The sequence below is a fragment of the Episyrphus balteatus genome, chromosome 1 (genome assembly GCF_945859705.1).
Source record: "Episyrphus balteatus chromosome 1, idEpiBalt1.1, whole genome shotgun sequence".
Classification (NCBI taxonomy): domain Eukaryota; kingdom Metazoa; phylum Arthropoda; class Insecta; order Diptera; family Syrphidae; genus Episyrphus; species Episyrphus balteatus.
The window spans coordinates 74,026,157-74,049,827 of record NC_079134.1 but is presented as its reverse complement, the minus strand read 5'-3'; the positions used below and the strand labels follow the sequence as shown (position 1 = coordinate 74,049,827).

At 35.7% G+C, this 23,671-nt stretch overlaps 1 protein-coding gene and 1 long non-coding RNA gene across 6 annotated transcripts in view; one reads left to right on the top strand and one right to left on the bottom strand.

Moving 5' to 3' along the window:
• The window catches only part of LOC129905198 (nitric oxide synthase), an 822,682-nt gene that overhangs the window by 780,833 nt on the left and 18,178 nt on the right, over nt 1-23,671 (bottom strand). The window lies entirely within an intron of this gene.
• The window catches only part of LOC129905210 (uncharacterized), a 31,472-nt gene continuing 20,747 nt past the window's right edge, over nt 12,947-23,671 (top strand). For 2 of the 3 annotated variants that reach the window (XR_008770565.1, XR_008770564.1), the window contains exon 1: nt 12,947-13,516. This is a non-coding gene — a long non-coding RNA (uncharacterized LOC129905210). The remainder of the gene's footprint in view (nt 13,517-23,671) is intronic. The other variant, XR_008770566.1, reaches the window with a different exon arrangement.

The following is a 23,671-nucleotide window of genomic DNA, read 5'->3' as shown; positions in this document are numbered from 1 at the left end:
ATACCTACATACACTCCGCTTCAACTGAATAAGCACACAAATTTTCAAAGCTATTTTGTCCATTTTTTCCCAAGATTGATCTTTCATGTAACATTTGATGATGTTTACAGTTAGCTTACGATGTTGAGAAACCAAATCGGAAAGAATAATTTTCAAAGTACCGCTATTTTTTTTCGTGTTCGCTTACAAAGCGTCCCATATGGAAAAATGCAGTTTTTTTTTGCGTCAACTGAATAGACACACGGTCTTTCAAGGTCAATATCTTCGCTGTTTATGAGAGTTTTGTGGTGTTTGGCATACCAAATCAAAGGTTGAAATGTTCTCAGTGAGATTTTGTCATTTAATTAAAATTTAAAAAAAAGTAGTAGATTAAAAGCTTTGAATACTGTCGACAGAGCTAAAATTAATTTGTTAACGGAACAAGAACTGACCGGGTCTGCTATAGCTACCAAAATTGATCGGAGTTTTAGTGTGTTGCCTATTCGTACCTCAAAAATAAAACTTCGTACAGGAAAAATATGAATTAAGGTAAAAAACGGCAAAAATAGCAGTTAATCGACGAGAAATTTTGAGATCTTCCTCCAATTCATTTGACTGTGGGGCAAAAATCAAACAAAAAGCTGGTGTTTCTGCAAGTGTTTCAACACTCCGCAGAGTAATTAACAGCACGGATCATTTTAACCCATTAAAAGTCCAAAAGAAACCAACTTTAAACAAGCAACAAAAAGGTATTCGTTTAGAATTTTCTAGACTCCATATGAGCTGGAAAAATGAGTGACGCAAAGTGGTTTTTCTCATTTGAAAAAGTTTAATTTTGATGGATTCATAATTGAAGTCATCGGGGCCATCAAAATTGAGCTTTTTCAAATGAAAAAAAACCACTTTGCACTTTGTAAGAGAACACGAAAAAAAATAGCGGTACTTTGAGAATTATTCTTTCTGATTTGGTTTCTCAACATCGTAAGCTAACTGTAAACATCATCAAATGTTACATGAAAGATCAATCTTAGGAAAAAATAGACAAATACCTTTGAAAATGTGTGTGCTTATTCAGTTGAAGCGGAGTGTACATGTAAGACAAAACAAGTTCGAAATTTTCTACCCTATCTGTTTTGTACGACGTACGACAAACCAATACTGAAGAAAAAAAAGCTGAAAAATACATAGAATTTTTGTCGTAAACGCCAAAAGTTGGCGCTTACGACAAACCAACGCTAATCCGATGCTTATTTTGTGGATATACGACAAAATGCACACTAATTATCTCAGTAACGGTAAACGATAGGACAAATCTGATAACAGAAATGAAAAGAGAACGTTCTAAAACCTATTATGACATATCCAGTTTAAAAAGTGCATTTTGGAGTTTACGACAAAACAACTCTCGGGCGACGAGATGTCTTATTCATATGGAGAGAAATGATATATGTATGAAACTGAAATTGACTAAAAAAAAGCTTTTCCAAAAGCTTTAACATATTCAGTAAATACACACAAAATCATCTCACTCATCTTCTTTCTTGAAAAAAAACCTCTTCTTTCCTATGAAAGAAAAGACAAAGAAAGAGCTAAAGTTATTTTTTGTATTTTCTTTTTCTCAATACCTACACCACACACACTCACACAATACGCACATTCTTCAAAAAAAATAAGTTTTGTATGTTTTTTTTTTGTTCTGGTTGGTGGTGTTGCGCTGAGTGCAGGTGCAGGAGAGTTTTCCATTGTTTTTGTAAATACAAAAAATTCAAGGGATATGATTGTCTTTACAGCTCGAGTTCTTATAATCCGATCTTCGAGATAAAGGATATAGGCTAGCTAGGTTAAGCGTGCATTTATTTCTGCTCCTTTTTTTTTATTAATTCATCTTTTCTACAAATTTCTAGTGCCACGGCGGCGGCGCACGGTTGTCCAAAATGACTTATCTCGTTGCAAAAATCATAACTTTTGAACGGATTGAGGTAGCGGTACAATTTTTTTTATCAACTTCAGCTGCAAGTCAAAATACCCAACAACATACTGTACCAAGGGACAGTTCAAATTTCAAGCTTTCAAGTACGGAAGAAAGCCCCAATGTTTCGGCAAACGCATTTTTTGCCAAAACTAAACGCACAACTCTTTTAGCTACTGCGATGATTCGGATTCATCACCATCACTCTGATTTTGAGTGGAGGGCGCTTATTGATCCGGGTTTGGAAATCTCATTTATTTCTGAAGAAGTTCAAAGAAAGTTAAAATTGCCCGTTCAATCGGTTAGGGCAACGGTTGCAGGCGTTAATTCCTCGGTAACAACAACTTCAAACAAAATGTGCTCATTCACTCTCAGATCGAAATTCGATAAAAAATTTTCACTTCCCGCTCGGGCACTTGTCCTTAAAACGGTTTCGGACAGTTTGCCTTCCATATCCATTGATATTGGAAACACTCAAAATTTGTTTGACTTTCCCTTAGCGAATTATGGCTCAGAACACAGTTTTCGGATGGGTATTGCTGGGTCCTTTGGAACCACCCATTTCTCAAAATAATGTCGAATATACTCGATCGCTGTTCTTTGAGGAGATTCCACAAATCTTATTTTTAACGGCCGCAGAACAATTCTGCGAAAATCTTTTCGAAAAAACAACGTACCGAGATAAAACGGGTCGGTTTGTTGTAAGGCTACCGTTTAAAGACGATTCTTTTCAATGTCCAGGGTTAGGAAATTCGTATGAAATTGCAAAACGTCAATTTCTACGAAATGAAAAGCGTCTTTTATATAGTCCCATACTTAAAAATGAGTACGATTCGGAATATATTGATTTAGGGCATATGAGACCAAGTGATTCCTCGGATAAGGTTCACGAAAACGGCAAATCATATGTTATGCCACATCATGCAGTGATTAAACCGGAAAGCCTGACAACAAAGGTTCGCGTTGTTTTCAACGCATCATGTTCCTCTTCAAACGGGAAGAGTTTAAACGATTTGTTGTATCCAGGCCCGGCACTTCAAACGGATATAACACTCTTGATGTTAAATTGGCGGCTTTATAAGTACGTGTTCAACAGTGATGTCGAAAAAATGTATCGACAGATAAAAATATATCCCGATCAAACACCTTTTCAAAAAGTTTTGTTTTGTCAGAATCCGAAAGATGATCTAAGCGTTTTTGAAATGTTAACACTTACATTTGGTGTTTCCTGCTCCCCATATTTAGCAATTCGTTCTTTGCATCAGTTGGCTAAGGAAGTAAATCGGTCTCATCCTTAAGCATCAAAAATTCTTTTAAGCGAGTTTTTTGTAGATGACGTTCTTTCAGGGGCTCATGACATTTCCACTGCGGTAGAATCTCAATTCGAATTAATTGAAGTATTAAAGTCTGCCGGTTTCAATTTAAGAAAGTGGACGTCGAATGCGAAGGAGTTACTGAGTCCTCTGCCTAAAGGTTCACTTCTTAACGAAGATTTCCTAAGTATTGATGATAAAAGTTCTGTAAAAATGCTTGGCATAAAATGGAAGGCTACTTTAGATACATTTTCGTTTTCGGTGCAATCAATTCCACAGTCTAACTCTTTCTCAAAACGTTCAGTTCCAACCGTCATTGCAAAATTGTATGATCCAATAGGGTGGTTGGCCCCTATTGTGATCACAGAAAAAATACTGATGCAACAAATTTGGAAGGATAAAATTGAACGGGATAGTTGTCTTCTTCCCACCACCGAACAGAGTTGGAAAGTATTTGTGGCAAGTTTGCCCGAGGTTGCAAATGTAAGTATACCACGATGGGTGGAATACACTCCGCACGCTGTTTCACAGATTCACGGATTCTGTGATGCGTCCGAAAAGGCTTATGCAGCATGTATTTACTTACGAGTCCAACAACAAAATAAAATTACCTCCCATCTCTTGTGGGCGAAATCAAAGGTAGCGCCAGTAAATACTATCTCTTTACCAAGGCTAGAGTTGCAAGGGGTAGTTCTTCTATCTAAAATGATCAGTTTATTCCATTATAATCTTTGAACAGTTTATTATCAACAGCTCTTCAAATTCAAAATGTTTCATTAGTTATGTTGTGGATGGATTCCACTATAGTCTTAGCCTGGCTTCAAAAACAACCATGTTCATGGCAAACGTTTGTGGCAAACAGAACAGCAGAAATTTTGAAAAATACGACGATGACTGATTGGTCACATGTAGTTTCGGGTGAAAACCCAGCGGATCTAGCCACGAGAGGAGTATCTCCTGTGGATTTAAGAGAAAGTTCTTTGTGGTGGAACGGTCCCCACTGGTTATTGAAACCCCAATCATTTTGGCCACAATCCAAGCTTGAACCAGTTGATGAGTCATGTTTAGAAGTAAAAAAGGTAAAATCGTTTAAACAACAGGTCGTACAGGACTTCGAGGAAGATTTAGCTAAATTTTCAAACTGGCCTAAGGCTTTGTGCGTATTTGCTTACATGGAGCGGTTTCATCACTCTTTTAAAAGGTATGGAGGCACAAAATATTCATCGTCAGAACTTTCATATTGTAATGTTTTATTCCGGGTTCACAATAAAACTTATTTAATTTCCACTTATATTTCCGTTCAAATAAGAACACACTTTATTTCAACTCAATTTACTTTTATTATTCGCTCAAACAAACACACTTTTAAATCACTTTATTTACTACTAACAATTCGCAACACTTTATTTCACTTTGTACTGTACTCTTTCACTTTCAAGATTAAACTGTATCCGGTCGGTGTCTACGCTGCCTTTTATACCGGAATCTCGAGACTCGAGAACGTCCTCGAAGGCTCTCGTCCCTGTCTCTCGAAACTTCCTTTCCAGGAAGGGCACTACATACTTCCAGTCTAGTGGGATATTTTGAGATGTGTTCAGTGTGGGATATTTTGAGATGTGTTCAGTGAGATATTTTTAGATGTGTTCAGTGGGATATTTTTAGATGTGTTCAGTGAGATATTTTTCTTAATTACTAAAGGTCCGTTCACATTTCTACCTTTGCAGTAGTAGGTAGTGTGTTCAGACTTTTATCTTAAAAGTAGTTCAGTAATTCATCGTTACATTGCCCCCCTCTTAGGATTGTTCGTCCCGAACAACTCCATTGCTTCTATCACCATTATAACGATGTAAACGGTCACAATGAACTACCTTTAGTTTGCCTCTTACCCCTCTTTGTATACGGTAAACCACGTCGTTAATTCTGGTTATTACTGTGTAGGGGCTTCCCAGTTTTGTTGTAGCTTCGGTGATAGTCCCTTTTGTCGGTGGGTGCGTCATATCTTGTTTTCATCCTGTCACTAGACGCTTTTATATTTGTCCTTGTCCGTTGGTGAATGTCAGCCAGTGTTCCTTTCAGGTTATCTACGTACTCATCCATTTCATGTGGCTCGTTTGGAACACTTCCAAATTTTATCTCACTTGGCAGACGTATTGTTGAGCCAAATAGGACTTCCGATGGTGTATGTCCAGTAGAACTATGTGTTGCACTTCTATAAGCCATCAAGAATAATGGAATATGTCGGTCCCAGTCTCGTTGATTATCATTGACTACTTTTGACAGGTGTTCCTTAAGTGTCCTGTTAAATCGCTCAACCATCCCATCAGATTGTGGATGAAGCGGTGTTGTTCGCGTCTTCTTGATGCCAAGGAGTGAGCAAACCTCTTGAAAAATCTTAGATTCGAAGTTCCTTCCTTGGTCGGAATGAAGTTCCATGGGTACTCCGAACCTGCTCACCCAATGAAAGACAATCTTATCCACAACTGTTTTGGTTTCCTGGTTTGGAATGGCAAATGCCTCAGGCATCAGGTAGTCCATCAGGTAGTCCATCACTACAAGGATGTATCGATTTCCGTTGTTGGTTTCGGGAAAAGGACCTGCTACGTCTATTGCAATTCTCTCAAAAGGTGCACCCACATTGTACTGCTGCATCTTGCTTTGGATTTTTCTAGCTGGTCCTTTGCTAGCGGCACAAGTATCACATTTTCGGCACCACTTTTCAACGTCTTCTCTCATACGTAACCAGTAGAATTGCTGTCGTAGCTTTTCCAGCGTCTTGTTGATGCCTAAATAGCCTCCAGAAGTTCCACTGTGCATCTCTCGGAGAACATCATTTACCTTTGACTGAGGTACGACTAGCTGCATTACATAGGATTTACCATCTGCGGATTTCCACTTACGCCTGAGTAGCCCTTCTTGCACATGAGGTGAGTCCCATTGTGCCCAATATGCTTTTAGAGTGGGGCTTCGGTCGGAGATGTCGGCCCATTCTGGTTTCTCTTGATGTTCCTTCCATGCAAGGATGGGTTCGATGTCCGAATCTTCTTGTTGGGCCATTCTGAGTTCTTCATTACTCCAGCCGCAAATGGGATCAGCTCTCGTTCTTCTAACAGCGACAACTTCCTTTTCTTCTAGTCGTGTGCAATGCTTGCAGTCTTGCTTGCACGGGCGCCGAGATAATGCGTCTGCATTTGAATGCAGCTTTCCTCTTCGATGTTGAATCTGACATTGATACGTCTGAAGTATCTCGATCCATCTTGCTACTTGACCCTCTGGATTTTTGAAGTTCAAAAGCCAATTTAGCGCACCATGATCTGTGCGAAGAAGGAACTTCTGTCCATAGATGTACTTATGGAAGTGCTTTGTTGCCAATACTAGAGCTAGAAGTTCCCTTCTGGTCACGCAATAATTTCTTTCTTGTTTCGAGAGTACCTTGCTGAAATAGGCAACGACCTTTTCTTTTCCGTCATGAACTTGCGATAAAACAGCACCAACTCCAACATTACTTGCATCTGCGTCAATGATGAATTGTTTACCTGGAGTCGGATAGGCCAGCACAGGAACTTCACATAACCGCAGCTTTAGTTCCTGAAAGCTTTTCTCACACTCACCTGACCATTTAAAGGGTTTACCCTTCTCCGTAAGTTGATGCAAGCTTTTGGCGATTCTCGCAAAATCCTTCACAAATCGTCGATAGTACGTTGATAGAAGTTGATGCTTGTCCTGAGGGGTTGGCCAGTTCTTCACAGTGTCAACTTTTTCAGGATCAGTCTTCACTCCTTGGGATGAGATGATATGGCCCAAATATTTAACCTCGGTCTTGAAAAGTGCACATTTCTTTGGATTCAACTTAAGATGTGCTTCTCGTAGCCTCTGGAATACAGCCTTTAGGTTTTCACAATGGTCATCAAATGTTTTTCCGTAAACGATGACATCATCCAAATAGACTAGGCAAGATTTAAAGGTTAATCCATTCAAAACGCACTCCATCAAACGCTCAAAAGTAGCTGGGGCATTGCATAGCCCAAACGGCATGACATTAAACTGCCACAGACCATTTCCTGTGGAGAAAGCCGTCTTCTCCCGATCTTCTGGATGGATTTCCACCTGCCAGTAGCCACTCTTCAAATCCAAAGTCGAAAACCATTGTGCTCCTTCCATTGCATCTAGAGTATCACTGATTCTTGGCAGTGGGTAGCTGTCTTTCTTCGTCACATCATTCAGCCTGCGATAGTCGACACAAAATCGAGTGCTTCCATCCTTCTTTTTGACGAGAACTACCGGTGATGCCCAAGGGCTTTTGGAATTTTCGATTAGCCCGTCTTTCTTCATTGTTGTTATCATTTCTTCAACTTCACCTTGTTTGGCCAAGGGGAGACGTCTTGCTGGTTGACGAATCGGCCTAGCATCTCCTGTATCGATTCGATGCTGCACCAGTTGTGTTCGGCCGTATTGCCCGCTGGGTGAAGAGAAGATACTTGCTGGTTGACGAATCGGCCTAGCATCTCCTGTATCGATTCGATGCTGCACCAGTTGTGTTCGGCCGTATTGCCCGCTGGGTGAAGAGAAGATATCAGCATACTCATGAAGAAGCCTTCCCGCAACATTAAGCTGATGTTGACTCAGGTTGTCTGAATTGAGAATTTGTTTCTTTAGTTTCTCCGAGTTCATAGTCATCTGTGTATCCACCTCGTTGATCTTAGTTATTGCGGCCACAGATTCACATTGCCCAACAACTTCTCCTTTCTTAAGCTTGATTGGGTACGGTTTGATGTTAAGTATCCGTACAGGTACCATGTTGTTCTTTGGTGCCACAAGAGTCTTCCCGATGATGATGTTTTGGGAACTTTGCTCAACTTCTGGTTCAACCATGAGGTATCGATGGCTTCCAAAGTTCCCCTTTAACTTGGTCCACACAAAAACTTCTGAAGAAGGAGGCAGGCACATGTCTTCTTTGATGACAGTTCTAATTGAATCATTTATTTTCAAAACATGATAAGTCCATGATTTCAAATTTTTCAGGAGAAGAAAAAAACGTTCTATTTTCTTTTGTTAAGTGTAGCAAAATGTATAAAAAATATATTTTGTAGAACTTTTACCTAGCTACAGAATATCATTTGGTATTTACTCTTTGGACCGATTGTTTAAAAGATAAAAAATAAAAACGATTTTGGACTTATCATACTTTGAAAATAAACGAATGTGAAATTAGTTTTAAAATGAATATACAACTTTTTTAAAGCCTCAGTCTATCAAACAATTGCATTTGGGAATAGAATATAATGTTTCGAGTAGTTATTTTACTTGAAAGACGCTTTCAACTCAAGATTTCGAGTCAATATAGTCAGTTTCTCTATGTGTAGTCAATTACTCATAAAAAAGTTGCTGTTTATTTTCAAAAGATGATAAGTCCGGGACTTTTATGATGTTTTGACAATAAAAATTTTTTTCTCTTAGTTGTAAAATCGAATATAGACTGAGTAGATGCTTCAAATTTTGAAGGCAGGTGTGGTTATCCCCCAAGAACATATTCAGTTAAAAAAACGAATTTTGAAAAAAGTGGACTTATCATGTTTTGAAAATAAACGATTCAATTGTTGTCGAGTTTTCGTTGCCATAGACCATTGGAATCTCTACATTTCTGTATTTCAGGACTTGATTACCTATATCCAAAATGATTCCATGCTCCTTCATGAAGTCGATTCCAATGATGCACTCGTCACATATATCTGCCACCAAAAACACATGTGAAAACTCTAGTTCAGCTACACGGATCGTAAGACGAACTTCTCCGTACACTCTTGCTGCTTCTCCTGTGGCGGTATTCAGAAGGTAGCTGTTGGTGTTATGTAGCCATGTCATCTTCACCAAGTCTCTTCGTACAATGGAGGCGGTGGCACCGGTGTCAATTGTAGCCACGTGTTGTTTGTTGTTTATGGTCGCCTCCACTGTCAGACTTTTGTTGTCGCGTTTAGTCTGTGAGACTTGAATTGTGGTTCTGGGGCCATCGATACCAGAAACCAGCTTCTGCCCCTCGAAGTTGGTTCTTACTCGTTTCCCCGAGTGGGAATCAAGATGAGCATGAGTGTTAGTTGTATCGCTTACCTGTTGTTGGGCAATATTCCTATTTCCACAGTGTTGGCAAGCAGTTCTTCTTGGTGGCAATCTGCACTGCCGCTGGAGATGTCCAGTTTTGTTACAGTTCGAGCAGCTCCGTCTCGCTGGTTTCTTTGGAACGCGAGTTTTTGACAAGAGCATTCCTCCACTGCAACTTCTCTTACCCGATGAACGCCTTGAGAAGCCTGTTCTGCTGCTTCCATAGTCAGTGCAAACGCTAATGCTTCAGGAAGGGAACGTTTTCCAGCTGTTCGAATTGCTCGCTGAAGATTTATATCAGATACAGCACGTACAAAGGCTTCTGTCGCAAACTGATTGATAATGTCGTCTCCTGCTGTCGGATATGCCAGATGAGCCAACCTTTCAATATATGCTTGAAGTTGTTGCAGAGTTTCTCCTCTTTTCTGGACTCTTGTATTGAGTTGGACGCGGAAGACTTCCTGCATATGGCCATCTCCAAAGCGTTTTTCAATGACCTGGACAAGAGCGTTAAAGTTACCATTCTTTCCTGGTGGTAACGTTTGTAACAACTCAGCAGCAGGACCTCTAAGAGCAAGAGTCAGCGCTATACATTTGTCTTCGTCATCCCAGCCATTTGTTGTGGCAGCTGCCTCAAACTGTTTCTTGTAGATCGACCAAGAACTTTGTCCATCAAAGGTTGGTGGATGCATTTCCTTCTTCTTTAAATACTCACCAGAACTTTCTCGCACCTTAATTTTTCGAACCTTGTCAAGTTCTTCGGTAAAACTTTGCATTTTCACTTCCATTCCTTTCAATTTGTCATCGAATTTTATTTCTACTTTTTCGAGTTTTTCTTCAACTTTCTCCAACTTTTCTTTAGATTGTTTTTCAACACCTTTGATGGAAGCATCAAGAGCAATGAACTTGTTCTCGATAGCATCAAGCTTACCTTCGATGAGGTTTTTCTGTTCATCTAGAAGGTTCTTTTGCTCTGTGCGTTGTTGTTCCATTTGTTCTCTCTGTTCCTTGCGTTGTGTCTCAATTTTTTCGAGAACACTACTCTGTTGTTTTTCTAATTGTTCTCTCTGTTCCTTGCGTTGTGTCTCAATTTGTTCTTTCTGTTCTTCAAATTTTGCAAGGAGAACAGCCATCATGGATGACATATCGGAACTAGTACTTACTCGTTCTTCTATCATTTCAACCTCGAATTGAAATGTATCCAAATCTTCGTTTTTCTGGGTTAAATAATCCTGTAGACGAATAATGAGATCATTTTTCGATCCAGCAGTAGGAAGACTTCGCTTAGTCAATTCCGCCTTCAACTCAGTCAAACTTAACTGATTTAGTGTTTTACCCATTTTAACTTTTCAAAACGCGAGCACTTTTACTTATTTCAAAATGTTTTACACTTTGTTTATTGTTAAAACACATGCGCACTTTTTATTTTATTCGCGAAATTATCTGATTCGCACAAATAAATAAGTTTTATTCCACTTTTCTGACACCAATGTAATGTTTTATTCCGGGTTCACAATAAAACTTATTTAATTTCCACTTATATTTCCGTTCAAATAAGAACACACTTTATTTCAACTCAATTTACTTTTATTATTCGCTCAAACAAACACACTTTTAAATCACTTTATTTACTACTAACAATTCGCAACACTTTATTTCACTTTGTACTGTACTCTTTCACTTTCAAGATTAAACTGTATCCGGTCGGTGTCTACGCTACCTTTTATACCGGAATCTCGAGACTCGAGAACGTCATCGAAGGCTCTCGTCCCTGTCTCTCGAAACTTCCTTTCCAGGAAGGGCACTTCATACTTCCAGTCTAGTGGGATATTTTGAGATGTGTTCAGTGAGATATTTTTAGATGTGTTCAGTGGGATATTTTTAGATGTGTTCAGTGAGATATTTTTCTTAATTACTAAAGGTCCGTTCACATTTCTACCTTTGCAGTAGTAGGTAGTGTGTTCAGACTTTTATCTTAAAAGTAGTTCAGTAATTCATCGTTACAATATGAAGAGTTTAATCTAACCGAACAAACGTTAATTGTATTCACACAACAAAAATATTTCAAAAAAGAATATGGTGATTTAGTACAGGGAAAACAATTAGAGTCGAAAAGTTGGTTGGGAAAGTTCAATCCCTTTATTGATGACAAGGGTGTCATGCGTGCGAATGGGAGATTAGCTTTGTCAACTTTATCGTATAACGAAAAATTCCCCATACTTCTTCCCGTAAAATGTCTTTTCGTTCAACTTTATATACAATACATTCACGAGCTTTCACTACATGGTGAAATTCAAATCATGATGCGTATGATAAGATCGGAATATTGGATTCCGCAGGTTAAAAATCTGGTTAAAAAGTGTATTACAAAGTGTACAGTTTGTACTCGGTACAAAAAACATGTTCAAACCCAATTGATGGGTGCGTTACCTAAAGAAAGAACGTTTTTAGGTCGCCCTTTTACGAATACTGGAGTGGATTTTGCGGGTCCGTTTCTCATTAAGACGTAATTATGGTCGAAAATGTCGTTTAGACAAAGGGTACGTTTGTATCTTTGTATGTTTTGCAACGCGTGCCATACACTTGGAACTTGTCAGTGAGCTAACAACCCAAGCGTTTCTTGCGTCATTTACTCGTTTCATTTCTCGACGGGGAACTCCAGAACAAATGTTCTCAGATCACGGCACGAACTTTGTGGGTGCATCCAAAGTTCTTTTATCTGATTTTCACAAATCACTTTTACATTGCCCTAGTGCAGCTGCTCACAAGCTAAAATGGAATTTTATCCCTCCAGGGTCACCCCACATGGGTGGGTTGTGGGAAGCGGGGGTCAAGAGTTTCAAAGGGCGTTTCAGGAAGGTAGCAGGTAATGAAAAATTCACCTTCGAAGAATTTACTACCTTGTTACCCGAATTGAATGCACTTTGAACTCGCGACCCTTGTCACCGATGTCTGAAGATGTGTCAGATATCGTCCCACTGACCCCTGGTCATTTCCTCACTGGAGGAGTGTTAAATGGTTTGCCCGAACCGTCATATTCAGATCAATCGTTAAGTATTATAAATCGGTGGAGAAAGTTGCAAATTCTTCATCATCAACTAAGCGCTCGTTGGAAAGAAGAATATTTAAAGGAACTCCATAAACGGTATAAATATAAGTATCCCGTAAGAAATGTTCAAATTGACGATCTCGTCATTATACGAAATGAAAATTTGCCCCCAAACGAGTGGCGCCTTGGGAGAGTCATCAACGTGCACGCCGGACATGATAACAAAATTCGCGTCGCGGAAATTCGAACCGAAAAGGGAATAATCACGCGCTCGATTGCCAAAATTTGCATCCTTCTACCTCAAAAGTAAAGTGAAAAACGATTTTTTCTTAAATATAGATGAATTTGAGTATAATGAAAACATTTCTCATAAATTTTAGTTATTGCCTTTTGAATTTTCAAGCATAGGGATAAAATTTTGTATCTCGTACTTTTAATTTTGGAAATTATTATTCAGTGTAACATTTAAAATTACTAAATACTTTATTAAAATTTAATTGAAGTCATAAATTTAAATAATTTAACTCTTTATCATTTGTTCTGGTGTGTTGGTGGTTTGTTTCAGCTCTTTTATTGTTGCAAGGTTGCAAGGCGGGCGGTAATGTTCAATTCAGAATATTCTACCGGGGGGAACCACAAACGACTACGTAAAAAGCGTATTCCGTTTTAGGGAAAATTGCGTACTCCGTTTTTTGGAAAATTGCGGAACGCAAATTGTCCCTATTCCCGAACGCGCCCACGTTTCGTTTCCTCCCGGTCCGAATTAAAAATTGGCATTGCTGCCAACCTTAAGTATTAAAAAACCATTCAGTCAGTCATTCTTCTCATTCATCGTTGACAGTCACCACACCACACCAAGCACGCAAGTAGTACCTACTACATAAAGAAAAAGAAAACTTGAAACTTTAAACTAAAAGACAGTTTATAAGTAATAGATTCAAGAAAATTATTATCAAATAAATAAAGTTAAACTAAAGAAAAAAACAAAAGAAAAATAAAAGTTTTTAATTCAACAAAAGAAAAAAGGAAAACGAACAAAAAAAAAAGTACGACTACGCCCCAACACCACACATAGATAATTCGCTATATACGTGTATGGTATGGTGTGTTTGTGTATGTATTTTATTATTTTCTTCTGATTCTTGTTCAACTTCCTTAAGTCAGACAGAGAGGGTTATAAAAATTGTGTTAGACAACAAAGAGAGGAGTAAGGAAGAAGACCATAAATGCTGTGTCTGCAGAATAAATCAGAAGCAAAAAAATTATCTGTATTTTCTTTTCTCTTCCCATTCTTCTGTTTCTTGTTCAACTTCTTGTGATTTGTGAAATTGCGCTTGCGATATTAAATCAGAAGAGAAAAAGTATTCTTGTGTTTTCTTTTTTTTTGTCTGGAGAAGTTCATGACATGAGATTGTGTGTATGCATGTTTTCAAATGTGACCTTGTTGTTGTATATGAATTGATAGGTAGATAAAAAAAAACATAATCATTGTTTTTGTGTAGTGTAGGTAAATAAATAATTATAATTGCATAAGTCGATAAAAAATGAAATGCAATAGCTTTACCGCGGCAGTCTTCGAGTGACACAAGTCTTTTTTTTTTCAAATCCAAAAACTATTTTTTTTTTAATTTTATTTTTGGCTTATATTTGAGTTATATAAGTGCTTCTTCGCAAAAAGTTTCGTTGAAATCGAATAAGCCGTTTCGGAGAATATCGGATTAAAAAAAAAAACCCTTCTATGGCAGGTACCGTTAATAATGATTTTCAAAAAAAAAATGTTTCATTAAAAGATAGACCTTGTCTTAAAACTTACATTTCAATTTTTTAAACAAAATCGTTGGAGCCGTTTTTGAGCAATTACAACTTTACTGAAATTGGTGTATGACAAGTACCGTTATTTTTGGTCTAAAAAAATTAATTCCAAAAACCCCTCTGGAGGGTCTCCAAAAAATGCTACATACCAAATTTGAAGTCAATCGGTCCATCCGTTTAGGCTGTAGAACCTTATACAGACAGACAGATAGACAGACTTCCGGGACCAACTTTTTTGGCATTCTCTATCATCGTAATATCATGGAAAAATGTTATCTCAACTTTTTTTTAGATGTGGATTAGTGATTTCTACAAAATGGCATACCAATTTTAATTTAAATATTTTTTTTTTAAGAAAATCTGTTTTCGGTCGATGATTACTAAACACTGTAAAACAATTTTCTTGAAATTCATAGGTGTAAACTGTACCGCTACCTCAATCCGTTCAAAAGTTATGATTTTTGCAACGAGATAAGTCATTTTGGACAACCGTGCGGCGGATACATTTTCTTTTTGAAAGGTGTCATTAGAAAGCTAATGAAATTGATGAAAAAAATCAGGCATCTTATACTAATTTTTTACTTGCTCAATAGGGCAAGTATTGGTTTTGTATCAAAAAAAAAAAAATCGAGGTTTGAATTAAAACTAACATTACGATGATGAAGAAGTAAAAAAAAGTGGGTTTCGTCATGACGTCCGTGGGTCTGTGCGTCGGTGCGTCCATCTGTACAAGTAGCTACAGCCTAAACGGGTGAACGAATTTTCTTGAAATTTGGTATAGATGTTTTTTTTTGTAATTTCCAAGGTTGTTTTTTTTTTGTTTTTTAATATCTCGCTTAGAACGTATAGCTCCCATACAAAATTTTTGAGTTATTGCACTTTTCTCGAAAATGGCTCTAACGATTTTGATTAAATTTAACACACATATTGCTGTACAAAGTTCCAACAAAACTGCGTTTTTAGTTTTTCTCTAAAAATACGGATAATAGAAATATGGTATTTCCTTTTTACTTGCGATATAGGTACTATATATCAAGTTATGTATTCGTACAAAAAAAAAAGTTGAGATAACATTTTTCCATGACATTACGATGGTAGACAATGCCAAAAAAGTGGGTCCCGGAAGTCCGTCTGTCTGTCTGTCAGTCTGTCAGTCTGTCAGTCTGTCAGTCTGTCAGTCTGTCAGTCTGTCAGTCTGTCAGTCTGTCAGTCTGTCAGTCTGTCAGTCTGTCAGTCTGTCAGTCTGTCAGTCTGTCAGTCTGTCAGTCTGTCAGTCTGTCAGTCTGTCAGTCTGTCAGTCTGTCAGTCTGTCAGTCTGTCAGTCTGTCAGTCTGTCAGTCTGTCAGTCTGTCAGTCTGTCAGTCTGTCAGTCTGTCAGTCTGTCAGTCTGTCAGTCTGTCAGTCTGTCAGTCTGTCAGTCTGTCAGTCTGTCAGTCTGTCAGTCTGTCAGTCTGTCAGTCTGTCAGTCTGTCAGTCTGTCAGTCTGTCAGTCTGTCAGTCTGTCAGTCTGTCAGTCTGTCAGTCTGTCAGTCTGTCAGTCTGTCAGTCTGTCAGTCTGTCAGTCTGTCAGTCTGTCAGTCTGTCAGTCTGTCAGTCTGTCAGTCTGTCAGTCTGTCAGTCTGTCAGTCTGTCAGTCTGTCAGTCTGTCAGTCTGTCAGTCTGTCAGTCTGTCAGTCTGTCAGTCTGTCAGTCTGTCAGTCTGTCAGTCTGTCAGTCTGTCAGTCTGTCAGTCTGTCAGTCTGTCAGTCTGTCAGTCTGTCTGTATAAGGAGCTACAGCCTAAACGGATGGACCGATTAATGTCAAACTTGGTATGTAGCGTTATTTGGCGACTCTCCAGAGGGTTTTTTGGAATTAATTTTTTTGGACCAAAAATAACGGTACTTGTCATATACCGATTTTAGTAAAATTGAAATATCTCGAAAACGGCTCTAACGATTTTGTTTAAAAAATTCAAATGTTAGTTTTAAGCTAAGGTCTATCTTTCAATGAAAAAATTTTTTTTTGAAAATCATTATTAACGGTACCTGCCATAGAACCGTTTTTTTCAAATCCGATTATCTCCGAAACTGCTTATTCGATTTCATCGAAACTTTTTGTGAAGAAGCATTTATATAATCTTAATATAAGCCAAAAATAAAATTTAAAAAAAAAATATTTTTGGATTTTTAAAAAAATTTTGAAAATTTTTTTTTGAAAAATCAAATTTTCGAAAACGGGACATTGAATTTTTTTGAAATTTTGTTTTTAGATGTTGATTAGTGATTTCTACAAAATGGCATACCAATTTTATTCTAAGACTTTTTTTCCAAAAAATTATTTATTAAAAAGTAGTTTTTTAAAAAACGGCTCTAACGATTTTGAAAATTTTTTTTTCTAAAAATGCATGTTAATATATCAATCAAAACTGCATACTTGTTTTGGAGGGCAATTTAATTTCAGATTTTATTTAATTTTTTTTTTTAAATTTAAGCAACTTTAACTCTAAGAGCAAGTTCGTGCGACCCAGTCGTGCATTTTATTTTTAATCACTAATGTCGGCTTAAATTAGTAATTGCAATTTTCTCGAAAACGGCTCTAACGATTTTGATTAAATTATGCATACGTAATATTCAAAGCAATTGCAATAAAACTGCATTTTTTGTTTTTCTCAAAAAAGTCAAATAACAAAAAGAAAATTTTATTTAACAAATTTTAGTTTCCATGTCGGTTCTTCCTCTACATAAACCAAATTTCTTAAAAATATACATATATAGAGGCAGCTCTTATAATCTACAAGTAGACTAACATAAAAGTGCTTTGAACTGCAAGAGCAAGTACGTGCGACCCCAGTCGTGCATTTTATTTCTAAGGCGTTGCGTTTTGAAATATGATTTTTTGAAAAACACCTATTTTTAGGGATAGTTTTGAGTACTTTTTTATTTTTAGGTGTTGGTTATGCACAGCGCACGCATGTACGAGCTCTAAAATTATTTTTGACCAAATTATGTTAAACCGTTTTAACGGTTTTTTATTAAGATACCTATATCTTTTTATTTTAATAGTTCGGTAAATGAAATTTTAACCATAGATAGATAATATTTAATAACTAGGACTATATTTGTAGTAATTTATGTTCACAATCCAGAGATAATGGATTTTTAACATGTTATATCTTTTGATCTTAAGCAATATAAAGGTAACAATCTAAATTTTTCAAAGTTGCTTCATATGATTATTGCTTGGACAAAAAACATGATATAACACCTGCTTAAAATTGCCACATACACTGCGAATCATGAACACACATGCAGATTTAGCAAAATCATTAGATCTTTGGTTATTTCTATAATCCACAAAACCTTCAATTTCATCTTTGAATTTATTGTAGGTCAGATTTTTTTGTAAACTCATTTCGTCAAAAATTTCAATGACTTCTCCATCTTTTGCTGATAGTTTTGATGTTACGTTCCTTATTTCGTTCAAAACATTAATATGAGCCCCAGGAGAAAGGCTTTTTATGTTTATCAGTCTATCCAAGGAAGATGATGAATGTGGCAAGTGCAAACCAAGTTGATCCCGAAGAAAGTTGTAGCTACAGGAAGAACGAAAAAAAAAAAATGCATTGCGAAATCCACTTTTCCTCATTGGAATATTCTCTTGATAGGCTATTGATTATGTCATTCAGAAAGGAACTAAGACGTTCACGGGTTTTTATTGCAGGAATCATTCAATGTGTTATAAGAGAAGATAAAACCGCGGAGTGCTATTAAATGAGAGGGTGGAAATTGAAGATAGGGGTGCAAAAGCCCCTTTTTTGGTTTTTTCAATATATCTCGTAAGCAAAATTTTGATATATTGCATTTAGAACTTTTTGTAGAGAATTCCCTATTAGAATAACGTTTTTTAAAAATTGAAAAAAAAATTTCCATACCAAAACAGCCGAAACAATGATGTAAAAAATATCAAAAAAATTCGATTTTTTAGTTTTTTTGCTTTTTTAGTTGAACATTTTTTTTTTGGTTGAGATAGGCATAAACATTAAGGAAAAAAAGAAAATTAAATTTCCTTCAAAATGCTGTGCTCACTTAAGTTTTTTCATTGAAAATTAACCGAAGTATGGCCATTTGAGTCTATCTTTTTTTCGCATTTTTAGTTTTACTCAAGTAAAACAGAAACATTTGAGGGGAAAGTACGATAACTTAAGAACCAAGAATTAATAATGAGATTTTGTAGAGGGGTTAAATACAATCATTGTTGACTATGGGAAGGGGGTCTATCTCCCCAATCCAATTGAATATAATTTTCACAAAGACTGTGGACTTCAATACGAAATTGATTGATAAGTAATTTGCCTCAATTGATTTCTTATCAGATCATGAAAATCATATGTTCCTTACTTTCTACCTACTTTTTGATAAAATAGAAAAACTATTTTCTTTATCTGACTCACTCGTTTATTTCAAAAACAACTGATTAAATAACTTTATTTTAAAATTAGTATTAAGTATATAATCTTAACTTTTGAAAAAAGTATCAATCATAACTGTAAGTGTTGCCGTTGTTTTTTAATAACCCGTGAACGTCTTAGTTCCTTATTACCATGTTTTTTTCGACATAATCAAAAATTCGCTCGAATTTTCATTTCCACACCTCAAAATGGATTCTCCCGTGGGCAAAATTTGTTTGCGCTTCGCGTTTGGGTTGTCCAAATTAAAGAGATTCGAATTTGAGAAATTTTTTTCCGCTTAAGGCTTAACCCTGGTAAGAACTCATATCGGTTATCACAAATTTCAATTAATAAACTTTCACTTTATACATTTGTTTATATTTTGTCGCGATGCAATTTCGACCAACCAATAAATTTGCAAACTTTGCTTTTGTTTTCCAACAGCTTGTAACCGTACCTTACATTGGAGTTGGTACTACGAAAAAAAAATCGAGAGAACAATATCGGTTCTATTATTTCGTCAGCTGTAGTCTCTATAGGTATATTTATGCAAAAAAAAAATACGTGGGACATAATTCCCGAATTGGATTCGGGGCGTATGACCCAGTAAAGTGCGACATTAGTCCCGAAAAAAATTCGGGACTTATGTCCCGGGGACTTATGTCCCTGCGCCCTTCATTTTGCTTTTCGTAAGTAATTCTAGCGTTGCTGGGATCAAAATGAACAGATTCACTACGTGAACAAGACATATCTTCAGATCGCTCCAAGTACAGCGAGGGATATGCATTCCTTCTTAAATATTTTTTTTCCAATAAATGAATGATTTCTCAAAATGTTTGCTGCATATGTATATAGGGCCATTTAAGGCTTTCTATATGTTCTTGTGACTCTCCTACTAACGATAGCCATTGCGTTTACTTTACAGGTGGTATCTTTTTTTGGGAAATCAAATAATCTTACATATGGGATCTGGGCATTCAGTTTTTGTCGCTCCACAGTGGATAATTGCGCACTTTGTTCTATTCCAAGATGCCATTTTTTTATATATTTTAAAAAAAATGATATATGTATTAGGGTGCGGCTTATTTTAAAACTTTTGAAACTACATTCTCCCAACCCGTCAAATGGTTCCCTCTCATGAAAAAAAAATTGTCAAAAAAAAATTTTCCAAATCCGATAAAATTTGGGGGTCGCTACCAGGCTTTGAAAATTGGCCTGGTGGGCCCAAATAACAAAAACTACCTATTCTAGATTCAATCTTCACCTGAAAAATCAGTTTCTATTTAAAATTTCAAGTTCCCTGCAATTTTCTCCCTGAAAAATATCTGCCAAGCCAACACCTGCTCTAGAACAGTATTAAACATAATTTTACAGTTTTCTGTGATTAAGGGTTGTGATAACGATTTTCCAGCTTATTTTTTTTTTATTTTTTCGTTAAATAAAAGTATGTATTTATCGTTTTTCGGTTTGAATGCTCATATAAAACTGTGAACGGGCTCGTTCTAATTTAGGTTCTGATTTGAAAAACATTTTAAATCAGCAAACTTAACAAGGAGAAAACCGGAAATTCGGTTGATAGGTCAAATATCATTTTTACCATTATCCTAAGCGAAAGAATGTTACCTTCTGAGAAACTTGGGCATTGTTCTTTCATTACGAACAAAAAAAATTAAAGAAGCTTGTTTTTTAATCTTAAAAATGTTATATTTGAGCAAATGGTTAGAAAAGACAAAAACTAAGGAAGAGAAGTCAAATGGTATATAGAAAAAAATATTTTTCTTGAATGCTTTAAAAATAAGAAAATATGATTGCTATTATCAAGTGTTTGTTTATATATTTTTTTTTTCGTTTAAAAAATTGCGTTTTTATTGAAAACGGATTTTAATCCGCCGGATTTGGAACACAAGAAGTGGTAATATTGAAATTCCGTCCAAAATCATCAACAAGGTCGAGGTCCTAAGCGAAACACTTGCTGTTCACAATTAGTTTTGAGTGCAAAAACTTCATAGTACAGGTAAAATAGTACATAAAATCAACAAATAAAAAAAAAATGTACACTCATGAAACTTGGCAAAAAAGTAAAAGTAAAATAAATTGCCTCAAAACATTAAATTCTTAAACAAATTCTACTTTTGTGGGCTACAGGTCTTTTCTTATTTTCCTACTTGTATCAGTCGACGTTTCAGGTATTAATACACCTTTCTTCAGGACTCTATAAATGACATTTCTTATAAATAAAAAATAAATACTAAATATCTATATTTACAATATTTAAAAAAATTTTTAAACCTCTTAAGGTTTCTTAACAATCTGCTTGTCTCTTTTTTTATATATGGTAAAATATCTTAAAACTTAATAATAAATGTCTTGAAAAAAACGTTTCGTATCATTGAAATTTCAAAATATTAAAATTTAATTATTTTATTTGATAAGAAATTTGAATTACACAAACAAATCTGATCTAAAAATTCAAGTTAAAAAAGAGACAAAATTTAATCTAACATATTTCTTTGGACAAATTGACTATAAATACTGCTTATTTATTATAGAATAGAATATTATTTCTTATTGACCGCAAAAAATCGAAAAATCGACGAAAACGAGAAAATTGTCTTTTAAGTTTTTCGACTTAGAATGACCTCAGGAATCTATGGTTTTCATTTGGGGCGGTGACTGTGGGACACCCTGTATATACTGCTAAGTCCGTCAAAATCTGACCTTCATTGACATTTGACAGTATTATTTGTATCTTAAATGTGTAACATTTCTTGTAACATCCTTTTACTATAATGTTTTTCTGTTTGTAATATGTCTATGTTATTGAAATCTGGCCTATGTCCTTCGTCTATACAATGCAAAGCTAATGCTGTTTTTTGGGAATGCCCACTATTTATATCTGATCTATGATGAGCGATTCCATTCTTAAGGGGGGGTTTCCATAGCATTTTAATGGAAGATGGTTGACTTATTGTTTTATAACTTTTGCAGTTTATAAGATAATCTTATGAAATCTTTTTGAAAAGGCAATAAACGTATGCACATTTTTGCATCATTTAAATTTTAGAAACATTTCTTTGGCGATTTTTATAAGAGTCGAAATTGATTTTTTTTTTCTGCAAATCTATATTGAATCAGAATTTTGGTTGGGGCACGGTTGTTTATAAACTTTTTATTTTTTTTGTTTTTGTTTTATAATGATCAAATGTGTTTTCATGCAGTAGGCGCAACAGATGTTTTTTTTTTTTTATTAGAAAAAAAGCTTCGTCAATATGTTGTAATTCCATGTTTTTTTTACTCACTCTTCTTAGAATAACTTTACCATTTATTGGTGTTTTTAGATGAAACAAAAAGAAAATTGTAAAGTGGAATAAGGAGAATCCAAAATAATTACTAAAATTTAATTTGAAGTTAGTTTGAACGGTTAATTTGAAGGAAAAGTGTCAAAATGCACTTTTTTAGCATTTTAGTCGTGGGGCAAAGCGTGATTATTTTTTAAAATATTTTTGTTTTTTTTAATAAGAAGTTAATAAAGTTTTTCATGCAGCCAGTTTGCCAAAAAAATATTTTTTTTATTTACCCACTAAAAATTTGATTTTAATAAACCAATATTTGCATTCTGTTTTTGAGAAAGGGGCAGTCAAAGCATCCACAATTTATTTTTATTATTTTTTTTTCATTATATTTCAAATCAGTTTAAAAAAAAATATATATTTTTGCTCACAGTATTTTTAATATAAATTGTTGAAAAAGTGTCTATTTTAGCTTTTTTTACTTTGAAAATTCCATTAATCACGCACACATACAAATTTAGTTCAAAAGAATGCCACGCATAAGCTGGCGCTGATGAACTCTTTCTTTCTGTTCTTTTCTATTTATTGAAAAAAAAAACTTGCTCTTGCGCTCTCATTTTCTCGTTATATTTTTTTTTTTTTGTGTTAACATAATACTTTTTTTTTTGTTTCCTATTTCCTCACTCAGGCAGGCAGAAATCATTCATGAAATTATGAAGATGCTGAAGAGAGTAGGTAGATAGTAGATATTTTTTGCAAGTTCATTATCTTTGGTTTTCAAAAAGGGTTGTTTTGTTCTTGTTGACTTGGGTTTTTCCTAAAAATTCATTTCGTGTTTATAATATCGCACTCGCGCGTGCGAGTTGACACTTTTGGTTTTTTTTTCAAGTGTCAGCGAAATTCTTTGCATTAATCTTGGTTTGTTTGGTCTATCCAAATTCACACAGCTATATTTATTCAAGGCTAAATTTTATACACAGTCATAATCATAACTATCAATTTATTCTCGGCTAAATATTTATTGCAATCAGCATGAGGCCTTAGTTTCAAAAAATCAGTTCAGGAGACACTTTTTGAGGCATTCTCCATTATCATAATGTCATACAAGATTTATCTCGAGTCCATCCTCAAACAACATACACATATGAACCTAAACATTATATATATTGTATGTACATACATTTTCATGTCAGCGCGAGTGCTAGCCAAAAAATTTCTCAACGAAGAACAACTCAAAAGTAAGCAAGAACCTGAAAATCAATCCTTCTGCGCATCTACCTACTCATATTTTTATACACACTACACACAGGATACTGTCAAGTATATTATATCAATGAACCCACATAACACATCCTCTACCTGCTTCTCCGCTGAACAACTATAATTATTATTATAATGCAAAAAATTTCTCTGATACACAAAAAACTCAAATGCCATCCACAACATCAACATGGAAACAAGTTTCTTTTTCATTTCAAAAATAAATAGGTATACACTCCATAAATCTTTCATGAAAATATTGAATTTCAAACCAGTTTTCGTCCACAAACACCATATCCATATAAAGATCTATGTATACCTACATCCATTTGCATGCCACCCCGAACGCGTGAGTGCGATGGCGATCTCACAAAGAGACAATAGGCGTGTTTTTTTGGCACCGCTATCCCTATCTGCAGTGGGAGCTTCCATGTATTACAAATACAACACCCAGCTGCGGATAAAACTTAAACTTAAA